Source organism: Dendrobates tinctorius, unplaced genomic scaffold (assembly GCF_039654945.1).
Source record: "Dendrobates tinctorius isolate UK_male_01 unplaced genomic scaffold, ASM3965494v1 ptg000020l, whole genome shotgun sequence".
In the NCBI taxonomy this organism is placed as follows: domain Eukaryota; kingdom Metazoa; phylum Chordata; class Amphibia; order Anura; family Dendrobatidae; genus Dendrobates; species Dendrobates tinctorius.
In genome coordinates, this window is record NW_027361688.1 from 48,286,235 (window position 1) to 48,302,456 (window position 16,222).

Below are 16,222 nucleotides of genomic sequence, written 5' to 3' on the forward strand. Positions count from 1 at the left end.
CTGCTAGTTGTGTTGATAGGTTCAGGGGTCTGCAATCTGATAGTTGCCAACTTCTCTGGTTTTCTGGACTTAGCTAGCATTTCTGTTTTTGCCTCCTACGGTGACTCAATCATAACACTCCACTGCGCAGCAGACCCTCCTTACTAATGAGCTCCCCTGGCTGACAGACTTTCTGGAAGCTTCTCCCAGCCTTTATACTCCCAGCCTAGGTAGCTCCGCCCACTGTCACCTGACAGTCACCTTTGACCAATGAGTGTGAACTTGACCTGTGGCAGTTATGTAACCACTCTCTTCTGTGCTCCCCACTGCCCTCTAATGGTCACACTCAATACGGCACCCTTTTTCCTTCTTCTCAGTGACTATTTCTACACTGAATTTTTCCCTCTGCCTTTTACTAAAAGCAGATTTCCCTGCCAGGTCAATCTCTCCACACAAGTGCTGTCATCTTTTCCATGGACGGCACTCGGAGAGCAAATACGGTCATTTGAACATAGTCCAGGGTTACCAACTGTACAGAAATTTCAGCAAAGTCCGTAAGTATAGGGCACTTTTTTGCCCTGTCTGTAAAAATAATTTGAGTCGTCTGTGATTTTTTTTTAGCCTAAGGAAAGTTATATAGATTATTTTGAGTGTAATTACCATAATTTTATAGTTTACAGTAAATGCCTCTAATGTCTTCATATGAGAATTATGGGATGTAGACCTGTATCATTCATAATCATAATGATTTATTAAGGTTTTTCAATGCTTCTGTCAAAAAATTTTTCTGTCCACAAATTTTTATAAGCTGTCCAGAAAAACTAAAAAGTTAATTTTGCAAACCAGATGTAGCCAAAGAGTAGTTTTGCCCGGCAATATCTGCGCACAATAAGAAAATGTAAAAAGAACCGGCTTTAAAAGGCAGTAAGAGTCACATTTAATGGGTAAAGAGTAAGTGTTCTTGAGTGCCCGTATGGAGCAGGAAAGGTTGAATGTCAAATGTTTAAATTTCAGAAAAGGTGATACCGTAGATAAAACAAAGCACCTGAATAGACATTACTAACCCCGCCAAAGAAAAGATCAGTGGCCAATAATAAATCAAAAGATAATATAGCACTGACAATAAAAAATGAAGACGAAAAATAAAAAAAAAGGCTGAGAAAGTGGATAAGTTAAAACCAGCGGCCATAAAATACTGGCTGATTTCAGACTTTCTTTCCGGCTTTCCTTAGAAAATAGAGAAAAAAGTTTGCTCCCTTGTAACTTGATTTTCTTCTGAAATGCAATTTGCCACTCCGTTTTTCTCCATGGCTCGAGCTGCCTTCATTTTTCACCTCTCTATTCGATTAGAAAGATAAAATAAAGGGATTTTTTCCCCTAGCTCCCTCCCACGGAGAAATTCTCAATCAGCTCAGCTTCACAGGATTGCTGTTGGGGTCATTTATTCCTCATTATTTCCATTCCCTCATCTATGGCCTCCAGCAGGGAAGAGGACCCACAGCAGCGCCCTGTCAGAGCTGGGTAAAACCATTGTGGTAAATATTATAATCTCATCTTGCATAATGCTGACGCCGTGCTCTTCCGAATTCATGACCTGGATAAGCACAGGAGACCGATAGGAAAGATGTCGATGTGAGACAGGCAATTTAGGACTTTGCTTACAGTAAGAAAGGGACAAGAATTGTCCTCATATACTTAGTATCAATCCCATATTTAGCTTAAAAAATAAGTAGACTGATGTTTTGACGCGGGATGCTATGTCATTATTGATTGATGGATAATTAAGCCTCATCTCGAACTATAACACCAGCAATGAGGACTTGCCAAGATTTCATAGCAGGTTAATGGCAGACATACAATGATTTTTAAGCAGGAGTGCGTCCTGCCACCTTAAACTGGATTGATTGGTTCCGACAAACCATTTTCGAACACCCTATCGAAAGTCAATAAAGGGGATCCAACTTTTAGCACTCTTGATGGCAGACTGAAATGTCAGATTTCCCGCATAAATGAGCGCTGATCAATAGTATAATAAATTGATATACTGAAGAGAAAAAAGGGTGACACTCACCGTTTCTAAAATCCAATCTTTATTGTGACAAATTTAAACATCTTCAGCAGGGGGGTAGAACGGGAAGAAAAAGCCGGACGACGGCCATTTCGCATTCCCTTGCGCTTCTACGGGTCCTGTTGTTAATGGGAAGTGATGAGGAAGAACAAATACCCTATGGCAAATAAGGTCCTCCCCCATTTTTTTCTCTCTCCTCCACCTCACTCCCTTACAATTCCCAAAATACCTAATACAATGATTATATACAATTTCACATTTAAAATAGCATGATCCATAGATGAAACATCAAGGAGACAGAACTTATAAATTTTACAAAGAAATTTACAGAAAAAAACTTTTCAAAAAAGTTGTCTGTTTTTTGTGAAAAAAATTTTTTGAAAAAAGTTTTTTCTGTAAATTTCTTTGTAAAATGTATAAGCTCTGGTTCCTTGATGTTTTGTGTATGGATCATGCTATTTTTAATGTGAAATTGTATATGATCATTGTATTAGGTATTTCACCACTTGCAGTGGTGCATTTCCTTGCTCTTAAAGGGGGAGCACGCGCACCTGCAATGATGTCCCCAGCCAACAGGTGGGAGGCATCTTGTATAAAAGGCATCCTCCCCAACAGGGAGGTGCCTCAGCAACCTCCTTCATTTCCTTAGTGGTAGTGTGTGTACAACTGTATGTTGCCAGGTCCACATCCTCAGTCTATTATAGTTATTTCCCTATCCAGTATCATCGCTGTCATCAGTATCATCGCTGTCAGGCAGTACCTGTACTGTTTTTCAAGACCTGTTTGTTTGAACGAGAACCTTTCTTCGAATTCCATGTTGTCTTGACTGTCTATTACTCTCTGAATCCTGCCTGTCAGTGACTCCAGTCTCTTGTCCCCGTTCTGCAAATCCAACCCTTGTAGTCAGCAGCTGTGGCACCGGGGAATGCCTAAGAGTGGTACCTGGTGGCTACCTGCAGCTCAAGCCTGACTCCACCATCAGGAGCTCCAGTGAACTCCAGGTAGCCTCTTCGCTATGCACCTCCTAGGCAAGCCATATTCCCGTGGCACAGTGGGTCCATGAACCACGTACGCCAACTGCCAGCATGACAGCTTGTAGGGTACTTGTAGATAAAAGAAATTGCTACAATTATGAAACATGGCAAATATTTTTATGAATCTTACCAACGTATCAAACACTGTGCAGTAATTATGTAAGTTCTGGACTCACATTTTTATTTCTAAAATGTTAATTTTTCTGTAAACTTTCTTCCTTTCTATTACACGGCAAACACATTAAGTTTAACCAATAAGTATTTAACATGAAGTTTCTACAAAGTATGGATTTTATTTTAATTATTCTTACAAACTCAAAAACTTTGAAGAAAAGATCAAGCAATCTTCCAAAAATAATAATTATGACCTTTGGGCTACATGAGGAGTTATCAAAAAACTCACTATGTTATCAGTGTCCAAGTTTATAAACTATTCACAGCAGGGTCAAGCAAACATGTTTAAGTGACAGTACTAATTCTGCCCCAAGATAAATAATTAGACAGAGTCTACCACCCCAGGGATTAGTTCACAGTAGCAGCGCACTGGTAACATTGCATCCTGCCAGGCAAAGGGCATGGTAGGTTGCGCATTTATTTTTCGATATAGCACAAGTACAATAAGGTCAAATGATTTGAACCACAGAGCAACAAATGTCATAAATATATAATCTAGCATCTGAATTTTCCAAATTATTTCAATTTATTTCCTCTGCACCTTGACACTGTAATTGAATGTATGTATTGACGGAGCGACATAAATTTTAATTAGCCATGACTGCCAATATATGTTCCGGTTTTACTTGGTAGCAGATTTATCATAACTTTCTATTTCGGCCTTCATTCTTCCTGTCTGATCTGGACATTTTCTATAAAAAAAAAAAAAAAACTTTCGAAGTTTCTACAGACTTCCTGTTTTTCACAGTTTTTCTCAGCTTCTGATTATTTGTCGTCCTCATCCAGCAACCAGTTCTTTTGCAAGCTGGATTACCATAGTATCCCCATGTGTGCCTCTAAGGTCACTCTGGGCCTTACAGGTCAGATCAGGTGGTGTCATGCTGCCTGAGTATTCAGGTAATTGACATCTATACCAACACTTCAGAAATAACTGCTCCATTCATTCCCTACTGATATTTGCAGTTCTGCTGCTGTTTCTCTGGGCTGTTATATCGCTACAATTGAGACTCCTGATGTGCCCAGATCTTATTTGCCGCTGTGCTAAGCTACATCATCACAAGTGAGCCTCCTAAAAATCACAGCTCTGCTGTGACGATGGGTTCTGTTATACAATACTATAAGTATACTATAATATCGCTCAACTCTTCTATTTTGCTGGGCTTGGCTTGATTACTAAGTCTCCCACTACACATCTGTAAGAGCGGTGGACTGTTCTACTGTGTTCCTACCTCTGAAGACACCAATGGCGTCATGTAGATAATGTCATGCGTTTTATATGCACAGTCATGGTGGAAAGTGTTGGCATCCTTGAAATTGCTCCAGAAAATGAAGTATTTCTCTCAGAAAATTATGGCAATTACACGTTTTGTTATGCACATGTTTATTTTCTTTATGTGTATTGGATCAACATAAAAAAGCAAAGAAAAAAGGCCAATTAGACATAATTTCACACAAAACCCAAAAATGGGACAAATAAAATTGTTGACACCCTCAACTTAATATTTGGTTGCACACCCTTTAGAACAAATAACTGCAATCAAACACTTCCTATAACCATCAAAAAGCTTCTTATACCTCTCAGCTGTAATTTGGGGCCACTCTTCATTTGAAAACTGCTCAATGTCTCTCATATTTCAAGGATGCCACATCCCATCAGCAATTTTAGGATCTCTCCACAGGTGTTCCGTTGAATTTAGATCCGGACTCATTGCTGGCCACTTCAGAATTCTCCAGTGATTTGTTTCCATCCATTTCTGGGTGTTTCTGAAGGTATGTTTAGGATCATTATCCTGCTGGAAGAAGCAAACCCAACTTTCTGACACTGATTATTATATTGATTTCATGATGCCATGTACACTGTCAAGGCACCCAGTGCAAAAGGCAGCAAAGCAACCCCCAAAAATCTTTAAACCTCAACCATATTTAATTGTATTATGTTCTTTTCTTTGTAGGCCTCAATCTGATTTTGGTAAACAGTTGAATGATGTACTTTACCAAAAATTTCTATCTTGGTCTCATCTGTCCACAAGATGCTTTCCCAGAAGAATTTTGGCTTACTCATGTACATTTTGGCAAATGACAGTCTAGCTTTTTTATGGCTCTATGTCAACAGTTGGGTCCTCCTGGGTCTCCTACCATAGTGTTTCATTTCATTTACATGTCAATGTATAGTTTGCACTGACAATGATGCACCCTGAGCATCACTGACATTGCACAATGACAACCGGGGACGACCATTGTAAAAGGAAGGAGGAATGTAAGGGGGCCACAGATGCCATCCTGAACCCCCAAGCACATCCCAGTATGGAGTGTATGTATAGGTCATGCGTTATTGTAAAATGCTATGTTTAATACAGTGTACATAATACTGGTTGGTATATATATATTTGACTATGGTGTTGGATATGGAAAGTGTAGTGTTCTGTATAGGCCACTAGATGGGGCACGTTATTTAACATAGGATAGGTAATAGTTAATATAGCAGGGGTCACTGTAGTTAGGAGAGATTCCTGGTTAGATGCAGAAGGGCAAGGGCACCCATGGAGCACGGACGGACTTATAGCCCGGCCAAAACAGAGACCGTGAAACATTAATTTAAGAAGGAGCACAGCCATCCAGAGTCAGTGGACTAGCAAAGCTACAGATATAGCATCAGCAGTAGATACAGGAACTTGGGCTACAGGAAAAGTCACCGCAGCACAAGAGTGAAGGTCACTCATCATGTGGCAGGTCATTGCGTGGGCTGATGACCTCAGATCTTGGGTAAAACAGCTTTGAGTACCCCCATACACAGTGAGTCTGGACAGGACGCTGAGGAGCCGTATAAAACAGTCCGACCCAGGCACGTGCTGTGTGGCAAGGAGAGGAGTATAGGGAAAGATGAAGTAACGTGTAAAGTAAAACCTGTCAATAATGCTGTAACAAATCTAAATGTGCTGTGACAACATGAGAGTAAAGTTTTACGCCTAGAGTTGCAGCTGGACAGTGTCTCTGTTTGTTCACAAGTGGCTAGAGGTAACCTTAAGGAAGGAAGCAAAGGAGGATGGAGAGACAAGTAAGTTGACAGTGAAGCATCATTTATATATATTGGGAGGCCAGGGCACGCAAGGCCCAATAAGCTCAGCAACAACTATGGCCCTGGCTGACCTTTACACATAGCATTGCTGAAGCACTGATATTTATAGTAGTAGTGATTGGACAATCGCAGTTTTAAGTCCCTAGGGTGACTATTAAATACAGTGCAAAATAAAAAAAAGTTAAAAAAAAACACAAAAGTTCAATGTTTCATCCCATTAAAAATAAAACAATTAAATACACATATTTGGTATTGCTGCTTTCAGAAATGTCCGATCTATCAAAAAATATCTAAAATAAATTAATCTGATTGGTGAACGGAGTACTGAGAAAAAAATCAAAACGACAGAATTACGTTTTTTGGTTGCCGCAACATTGCAATAAAATACAATAGGAGGTGATTAAAACAGTCTATCTATCACAAAGTGGTAAAAACATCAGCTCATGGTGCAAAAAATAAGCTCTCACTCAGCCAAAGGTCCTGAAAAATGAGAATGTTACAATCATGGAAAATAGCGACACAAGCAAAAAGTTTTATTTTAACAAATTTCTGAGGTGTTTTTTTTACCTCCTAAATAAAAAAAAATCTATATATGTTTGGTATTGGTGTACCCGTACTGACTTGGGAAAACATATTCCCAGGTCAGTTTTACCATGTTTTGAACATGGAAAATGAAAAAATACAAAAAAAACAGCATTGTAAAATTGCACTTTTTTTTTTGCAATTTCACCACACGTGAAATTTCCTTTTTATCTGGTTTCCAATGCACTATTTTGAAGAATCGATGGTATCATTCAAAAGTAAAACTCATCCCACAAAAAAACAGCCACATATGGATATATGGCTGGAAAAATATAAAAGTTATTTATCTTGGAAGAAGGAGAGTAAAAAACAAAAAAAGGAAAATTGCCTGGTGTTGAAGGGGTTAATAAAAAATATGGCATCTATCAGACAACCTATTGAACATTTGGCGGCAGCAAGATGAGTTTAGCTGAAGCTTTGCTGCTTCTTAAGGCTGGGATCTAATTATAATCCTACACAGCTCTACAGTGTGATCAGGAAAGCAGACTGTCAGTAACTCATGTCTCACACTAGTAACGCCCCCTTTTATTTAAAATAAGCTCTGGAGGCAGATTCTTATGCACATTTGCGTCCGACACATAGCCTGGAACAGAGATCCATATAATAAAAACATGGATTTTTCTGGAATAAGACATCAGATCGCAGATTTCAAGATAGCAGGTGGCTCAGTGGTTAGCACTTCAGGCTTGCAGCCCTGGGTGCAAATCCCACCAAGGACAACATCTGCAAGGAGTTTGTCTGTTCTCCCCGTGTTTGCGTGAGTTTCCTCCGGATTCTCCGTTTCCTCCCACACTCTAAAAGACATACTGATAGGGAATATAGATTGTGAGCTCCAGTGCGGACAGTGATGACGTCTGTAGAGTTCTGTGGTATTAATTGCTCTAGACAAGTGAGCAAAATAAAGAAATAATTAAAAGAAAATCATTTTTTTCAGCTTCCTATGACCTGTACAATCATATAGATGACTTTGAAGAGTTGCTCCTCCTGACCGATTGCCTTTAATGACGTATTTATAAAATGGCACAGAAGAAGGTCCGTACAATAGAGTGCAAATGCACAGAATGCTTAACAATCAGAAGGACCACAACCATCAAATTCCCTTCAATAAAAATCAGTACTTCCACATAGGGGTCCCTATTGAAAGCAAGTGGACCTTGAAGGAGTATGGAAGTAACCAATGACTGCTCAAACCAAGAAGTGGTGCTCAATGGAACTTTGGTGTGGCCAAACAGATTAATGAATCTTCCCACCTACTTGCTTTACATCTAGTTCTTTAAAAGAAGGGCTGATATAGATTGGAATAAAGTATGTGGGCAAGTGCACTAGTCTGTTTGGCCACGCCTAGGATGAACTGAGCACTTGTACTTGGTTTAAACAGTAATTTTGTGTTGACAGGCTCTCTTTAAGACTCCAAAATTATTCTCCCCCTATATCAGATCAAGGTGGCCCTGAGAACGCATCTTGGCTTTGAAATGTTAATGCTAATTATGAATATTACATATTTTCCTTCTTGTGTGACCATCTATGGAGGTGGAGGACACAGGCAGGGTTGGACTGGCCCACCAGAGAACCGGTGGGCCCTAGCTTCTTCTTTAGGAGAGTTCATAGTGCAAACTTTGCAGCTGCTATGAGACTCTTGAGTGGGGGCGAAAGGTGGGCTGGGCCACCAGAATCAAATCCTCTGGTGGGCCCGACGTTTTTCAGTCTGACACCGGACACAGAGGAACAAATACCTTGCAAATATTTTAGAGAATTTGAACTATTCTACGCCCACATTAAATAAATTGAAATGTCATCATTGGCTGAAAAGTTCCCTGTTGTTGCCATTTAATAATTGCAGCCATTTGTTCTCTTCTTATTATTAGCTTCTTCTTTTCAAACTCCAACTAATAGCGAGCGGCTTCGAGAGACGACAATAACCCAGATTCCATAATCATGAAGCCATTTCAATAATAACAGTGGGAATCAATTAAGACTAAGAACACCTCTACATTCGAAGAATCTAAGCACAAAGACAAAGCTAAACGTTCAGTAATTAAAAGCCCAGAAAAAACACGCTATATACTCATAATAATGCAGGAAGCCAACAAATAAACAAGACAGATAGTGCTTGTAAAAGAAGATAGTTATTTTTTCATTAATGCAATTTTTTGATACACGTAACAATGGCTCTTCTGTAACTACATGTAAAGGAATTAAAAGGGCTCCTGTTGATAGGTTTTCATAATTCATTTTTTCATGCGCACTTTATTAGCATACACTGTGCATGCGTTATATTAGGATAAATTAGTTACAGCACCATTGATTTTACCCTATCGTGCGCTGGAAAACAAAAACAAAATAAAGTGCTGTGAAATTGCAAAAAAAATGCAATTCCACAAGTATTTTTTTTTTTTAAATGTTCACTAAAGGCTAAAACTGACCTGCCATTATGATTCTCTAGGTCATTAAGAGTTTGTAGATACCAAACATGTCTAGGTTCTTTTTTATTTGTGGTGAAAAAAAAAGGTCGCCATTTTCTGAGACCCGTAGTGTCTCCATTTTTCATGATCTCGGGTTGGGTGAGGGCTTATTTTATGAGCACCGATCTGACATTTTTATTGATACCATTTTGGTGTAGCTACGATCTTTTGAGTGTCCATTATTCCATTTTATTGCAATGTTGCAGCAACCAAAAAAAAGTAACTCTGGAATTTTTTTTTTTTTTTCTTTACTTCGTTTACTGATTGGATTAATTCTTTTTATATATTGATAGATCGGGCGATTCTAAAAGCGGCGACAGAAAATATGTTTTTTTTTTGTTTTAATTTTGAATGGGGCGAAATGGGGGTGATTTGAACTTTTATATTTTTTTATTTTTTATTATTTTTAGAAACATTTTTTGTACTTCTTGCTCTGTGGAGCAGAAATGCTCATTTGCTATGAGTGGCAATCGAAGGGTGGCGCTCATAACGATCCTGCAGCTTCTAGTCTCCCATGGAGACTACTGAAGCATAAAAAAAGTAAAAAAAAAGTTTTTAAAAATATTTAAAAAAAGTAAATGTTCAAATCACCCCCCTTTCGCCCAATTAAAAATAAAACAATAAAAAAATCAAACATACACATATTTGGTATTGCCGCATTCAGAATCGCCCGATCTATCAAGTTATAAAAAGAATTAATCAGATCAGTATATTGTGTAGCGACAAAAAAGTAAAAACCTCAGAATTAAGCTTTTGGTCGCTGCAACACTGCAGGGCGATCAAAAGATCGTATACACACCAAAATAGTATCATTAAAAATGGCAGTTCGGCATGCAAAAAATAAGCCAACCCAAGATCACAAAAAATGGAGATGCCGCAGGTCTCGGAATATGACACTTTTTTTTTTTAAACCAACTTTGAATTTTTTTTTCACCACTTAAATAAAAAAGAAGCCATACCTGTTTGATGTCTATGAACTTGAAAACACCTGGAGAATCAAAATGGCAGGTCAGTTATAGGATTTGGTGAACATGGTAAAAAAAAAAAATCCAAAAAAAAGTTGTCGAATTACACTTTTTTTTTGCAATTTCACCGCACTTGGAATTTTTATCCTATTTTTGAGTACACTATATGGCAAAACCAATGGCATTGTTCAAAAGTACAACTTGCCCTGCAAAAAAACAAGCCATATTGATGGAAAAATAAAAAAGTTACGGCTTTGGGAAGTAGGGGAGCGAAGAAAAAAAAAAACAAGCGCAAAAATGAAAAATGGCTCCTTCTTGAAAAATGAAAAAAAAAACCTTGCCTCTAAATTTGTAAAAAATAAAAATTCATCAATTCAACACAAAAGCTTGACTTAAACCATAAGTCATTTTCTGATGAAAAATTCAATTTATAGCTAGATCATTGATCTTTAGTGATTTTTATACAAAGCGATAAACTGAGACTGTACGCGGTGGCTCTCAGGGAAAGTAGTTCTTTTTTTTTTTCAGTAAAATGTATTCTTAATTGTGGTCAATAAACTCAAAATATAATGATCTTTAACAGAACTGAGACTTGTAATGATGATCCTGACTCCATGTAGCCACAGCCGCTAGCGCTAAGTATGATATCAGGGTGTAAGCAGATGATTAAGAAGATCAGAAATGTGCTCCTAAACTTTCTCATTATTCTCAGATGCCGAAACCCTGGCACATATTGACTTACCCCCAGTGCAATTGCTATTTAATAACCAGATTTTTCCAATTGGGCTTAAAAGTCTAACGACATTTTGTGGAAAGATGTACGAGAAGGCTTATGATTTGATGAGGGCAGTGACAGAAAATTTTATTTCTGACTTCATTCATGAGAAATGAAATAGTATCTCTTCTTCAGTTAATATACTGTGCCGAGCTTTATGAGACGCTCGGATTACGTTTAAATAGGAAGGATATGACAGATGTTTTTCATTAGAACATTTTTTTTTTCCTACGAGGTTATTTTTTTTTCTTTTTAACCGTGGGAAGTGATGACTCTGATTAATGAGAAGCCTAAAGGGAGAGGCATTTCCATCGTAGCCTTCTAAAATAAAAAAAAGAATTAACTACGCCTGTCATGGAGAATTGTGCAGCTGAATCACAGCATAGAAAAGATTAACAAAACTTGCAATCCATAATTATATACACAGTCAGGGCCGAATTTGGCGTTAATTATACCTTTCATGCTCTTTAACCCCTTAACCCAAGAGGTATTTTCGTTTTTGCATTTTCGTTTTTCGCTCCCCTTCTTCCCATAGCCATAAGTTTTTAATTTTCCGTCAATATGGCCATGTGAGGGCTTATTTTTTGCGGGATGAGTTGTACTATTGAACGACACCATTCGTTTTACCATGTCGTGTACTAGAAAATGGGGAAAAAAATTCCAAGTGCGGTGAAATTGCAAAACAAATGCAATCCCACACATGTTTATTGTTTGAATTTTTTACTAGGTTCACTAAATGTTAAAACTGGCCTGCCATTATGATTCTCCAGGTCATTACGAGTTCATAGACACCAAACATGTCTGGGTTCTCTTTTATCCAAGTGGTGAAAAAAAATTTCAAACTTTATTTTAAAAAAATTGCGCTATTTTCTGATACCCATAGCGTCTCCATTTTTCTTGATCTGGGCTTGGGTGAGGGCTTATTTTTTGCATGCCGAGATGACGTTTTTAATGATACCATTTTGGTGCAGATATGATCTTTTGATTGCCCGTTATTGTATTTTATTGCAATGTCGCAGTAACCAAAAAACGTATTTCTGGCGTTTTGACTTTTTTCTCTCTATGCTATTTAGCGATCAGGTTAATCCTTTTTTTATTGATAAATTGGGTGATTCTGAATACGGCGATACCAAATAAGTGTATGTTTGTTTTTTTGTATTGTTTTATTTTGAATGGGGCGAAAGGGGGATGATTTGAACTTTTATTTTTTTTATATTTTTATAAACATTTTCTTTTACTTTTCGCATGCTTCAATAGTCTCCATGGGAGACTAGAAGCTGCCATAACTCGATCGGCTCAGCTACAAACAGGCGATGATCAGTTCTATGTAGATGAATTACTCACTTGCTATGAACGCCGACCACTCGGTGGCGCTCAAAGCAAGCGGGCAGTGACAACCATAGAGGTCTCCAGGAGACCTCTGGTTGTCATGCCAACCCACTGGTGACCGGTTCATGCAGCATTAGGCCGGTTTCACATTAGCGCATTTTCAGCGCGCGCACGGCCGGGGGTAGCTCCGCCCCCGAGCCGGCTCTCTGCCCGGCGTGCCCGCCCCTTCCTTGTAGCGCCGCCTCCTAGCGGACAGCGGCGCCTGCGATCGGCGCACCCTATCTTTAGCATAGGGTGCGCCGATCGTGCGCAGGCCGTGCGCTAGTTGCGCTTTACCTGCGCTGCGCACTTTTGACGGTGTGCCGTGCGCGCCAAAATCCGAAAAGTTTGATTTTGGCGCGCACGGCGCACCGTCAGAAGTGCGCAGCGCAGGTCAAAGCGCAACTAGCGCACGGCCTGCGCACGATCGGCGCACCCTATGCTAAAGATAGGGTGCGCCGATCGCAGGCGCCGCTGTCCGCTAGGAGGCGGCGCTACAAGGAAGGGGCGGGCACGCCGGGCAGAGAGCCGGATCGGGGGCGGAGCTACCCCCGGCCGTGCGTGCGCATAAAATGCGCTAATGTGAAACCGGCCTTACATGAACACCCGATTCTTACACTTTGGCCGGTCCGAACAACGAAAGCAATTGTTACCATCTACCTTCCATGTCTTTTCCTTTTCCTCATAGACTGTAAGCTTGCGAGCAGGGCCCTCATTCCTCTTGGTATCTGTTTTGATCTATGGGTTATTGTTTTGCTGTAATGTCTATCGTCTGTACAATAGTAGATAGAAACGTTGGCACAACCCTGTAGTATTAGTGGTGCACAAGTAGGATCCCAAACCATGACTAGTTATATACAAAAACTTGGCACACACTCGTGGATTCTGATGCAAAAAGGTGATTTTTTAATATAGTGCAGTACATACATACAGACGTTTCGGTCTATGACCTTCATCAATGTACTGTGGGTCAGAACATAAAAAATTTGTAAAAATAAAATAAATATAAAGGTAACATAAATAAAGTATATACAGGGTATCTGGGTAGACAGATCAGAATATATCATAATCATATGCGGAGACATCAGGTACATTAAGGCACATAATGTATATAGTGTGCAGTCAGAAGAAACAATGGTGGAGACCAAAATCTACAAGCTAAGAGAGACACATACCAAAAGGTTGTACTGTGAGCTCAAAAGGACTGGGCATAAATATAGAAATCCTAAGGGAAAAAGGCATTGCTGTAAACTCAGAGTGAAATACGTGGTAAGAGTGTGCATTAGCATTCCTGGGTTACATACCGGTGGGTGAGGAGGCACAGGAGGCCGTGTCTCTACAGAAGGGAACATAATGATGAGCAGCTAAGTAAGGTGGCATACCATAAGGGTATAAGTGAGAGAAGTGTCCATGTGGGCTTACCGTTATTTAGAAGTGGCAAGTGGAAGCGGTATCCGCCGCGGATCAGTGGCGCTACTTCAATGGGAAGCGTCAGGGTTTATATCCCTGAGAGACTATGGAGGCTGGATGGAGAAGCGCTGGGTGGAAGTGCGCAACCAGAAGTGAGCCGGCGTGCACTCCACTTACATCATTATGCGCTCCAGGCACTAAAAGATGATAGGAAGGAGGAGGGGGGATGTGAGCAGGGAGCGCCTGCCTATGTGTTCTGCGATGGATTGTGGGGAGGTGCAAGGTAGTGACTAGGTTACCATATTAACCGCCGTAGCGTCGATACAGGAAATGCCAGGGAAAAGGCAGAGGAAATTCAGTGTTCTGGTGACGGTGATTTCAGACACATTCACAATTGTTGGTTCTGTAATAAAGATGAAAGCAGATTAGTATGCGATATACAGAATAGATATAACAGAATAGATATACCTTATATTGTGTCAGAAAGCATAATAAAGAAAATGCTAAACAGACTGTCTTATTTACCAATCTTAATACCGAGTCCTGGCTCACATATAGAGGTATAACTAGATCATGATTGAAGAAATGATTGTACATCATAGTCCTTGTTTAACCCATTGGGTTCCAAGGTATTAAGCTTGTGGATCCAGTAGGCCTCTCTTCTTTTTAATATATTAATCCGGTTACCGCCCCTGCGTGACAGATGGATTTGTTCTATAACTTGAAACTTAAGTTGTGCGATGGTATGGCCGACAGTGATGAAATGATAGGGGATCGGAAGGAGCATGTTTTTACACCTAATGGTGGATTTATGTTTCGATATCCGATCCCTTATATGTTGTATGGTTTCCCCCGCATAAAGTAAGCCACATGGACATGTAATGATGTATATCACAAAAGAGCTATCACAGGTATAACACTCTCTAATATCATATTTTTTGCCTGTGTGGGGGTGGTGGAAACTGTTGCCTTTCTGAATATTGTTGCACTGCGTGCATTGTAAGCAAGGGAAGGTACCAAATTTTGGATTTCTAAGAAAGCGTTGTTGTATAGAGGGACGAGGAGAACCTATATCAGCTTTGATTAGAATATCTCTGACATTGCTGGGTCTCCTGAAACAAGGGAGGAATGGTTCTTTGAAGGCCCCTACATTAGGGTGGGCCGTCGTGAGGAGATGCCAATGACGTCTGATACTCTAATGTATCCGATAGGCTAAAGGATGATAATCGTGTACATATGCGATACGGTTAGTTGCCTTAGGTTTGGGAGGGGAGAATAGATCTAGATTGTTCAATGTATTGGGTGGATAGCCCCTCTCTAAAATTTTGTGCGCATCTCATTCATGCGTGCTTCTTGAATCACTGTGTTCAAGACTATCCTCTGAACCCTTTTAAGTTGAGATTTAGGAATAGCATTCTTCATTTTAGTCGGATGGAAGCTCTCGTAATGGAGCAGGCTATTACGATCCATTGGTTTCCTATAGAGATCGGTGGAGAGGTGACCCAAGTTGTCTTTTATAACTAACGTGTCCAGAAAGTTAATCTGGTTGGTATGATATGTCATTGTGAAACTGAGACCTGGCCAGGACGTTTGTAGCATGGAGAAAAAGGAATGTAACGTATCAAGTGGTCCACCCCAGATACAGAAAATATCGTCGATGTATCTCTTCCACACTACAGAATAAGTGCGGAAGAGATCATCTCGATATATGACACAATCCTCCAAATGGGCCACATAGCAATTTGCATACGGAGGTGCAGTGCTTAAGCCCATTGCGGTCCCCTTGGTCTGTAGATAATGCGTGTCCTCAAATAGAAAAAAATTCTTAGTTAACACTATGGACAGTAGTTCACAACAAAGGTTGATTTGTTCCGGATGAAATTTAGACAATTCAAGTAGCCTCCGCACCGACTGGATACCTTCCATATGAGGAATAGATGTATACAAATCTTTGACATCGAATGTGACTAGAATGGCCTCCTGGGGAATAGGGCCTAAATTATGAATAATATCTAGAAAGGCCCCTGTGTGATAATTATCTCCTTATCATCTTGTAGGGTTTTGAGAGCTAGTTGATCGAGTGTGGTAAGGTTGGATGGAAAGTGGACCTTCCCCTTATTAATGTCATCCCTCATGCTCTGAAAAGTGTCCCCTATGAAAGAAATAAAGGTCTCAAGGGCATGAGATCCCATAGGTGGTCTATAATTGCTCTTATTTCTGAGACCCAAGCTATCTGATGATATCAATGGAGATTGTGATGGTATAGATTCATTGCTGGTGTCTAGTGTTGAGCATTCCGATACCGCAAGTATCGGGTATCGGCCGATAT

At 39.8% G+C, this 16,222-nt stretch overlaps 1 long non-coding RNA gene across 1 annotated transcript in view; it reads right to left on the minus strand.

The window, feature by feature from the left end:
- The window catches only part of LOC141083171 (uncharacterized), a 373,112-nt gene extending 359,033 nt beyond the window's left edge, over positions 1 to 14,079 (minus strand). Inside the window, exon 1 of the long non-coding RNA XR_012230663.1 lies at positions 13,906 to 14,079. This is a non-coding gene — a long non-coding RNA (uncharacterized lncRNA). The remainder of the gene's footprint in view (positions 1 to 13,905) is intronic.
- Between the last annotated feature and the right edge of the window lie 2,143 nt (positions 14,080 to 16,222).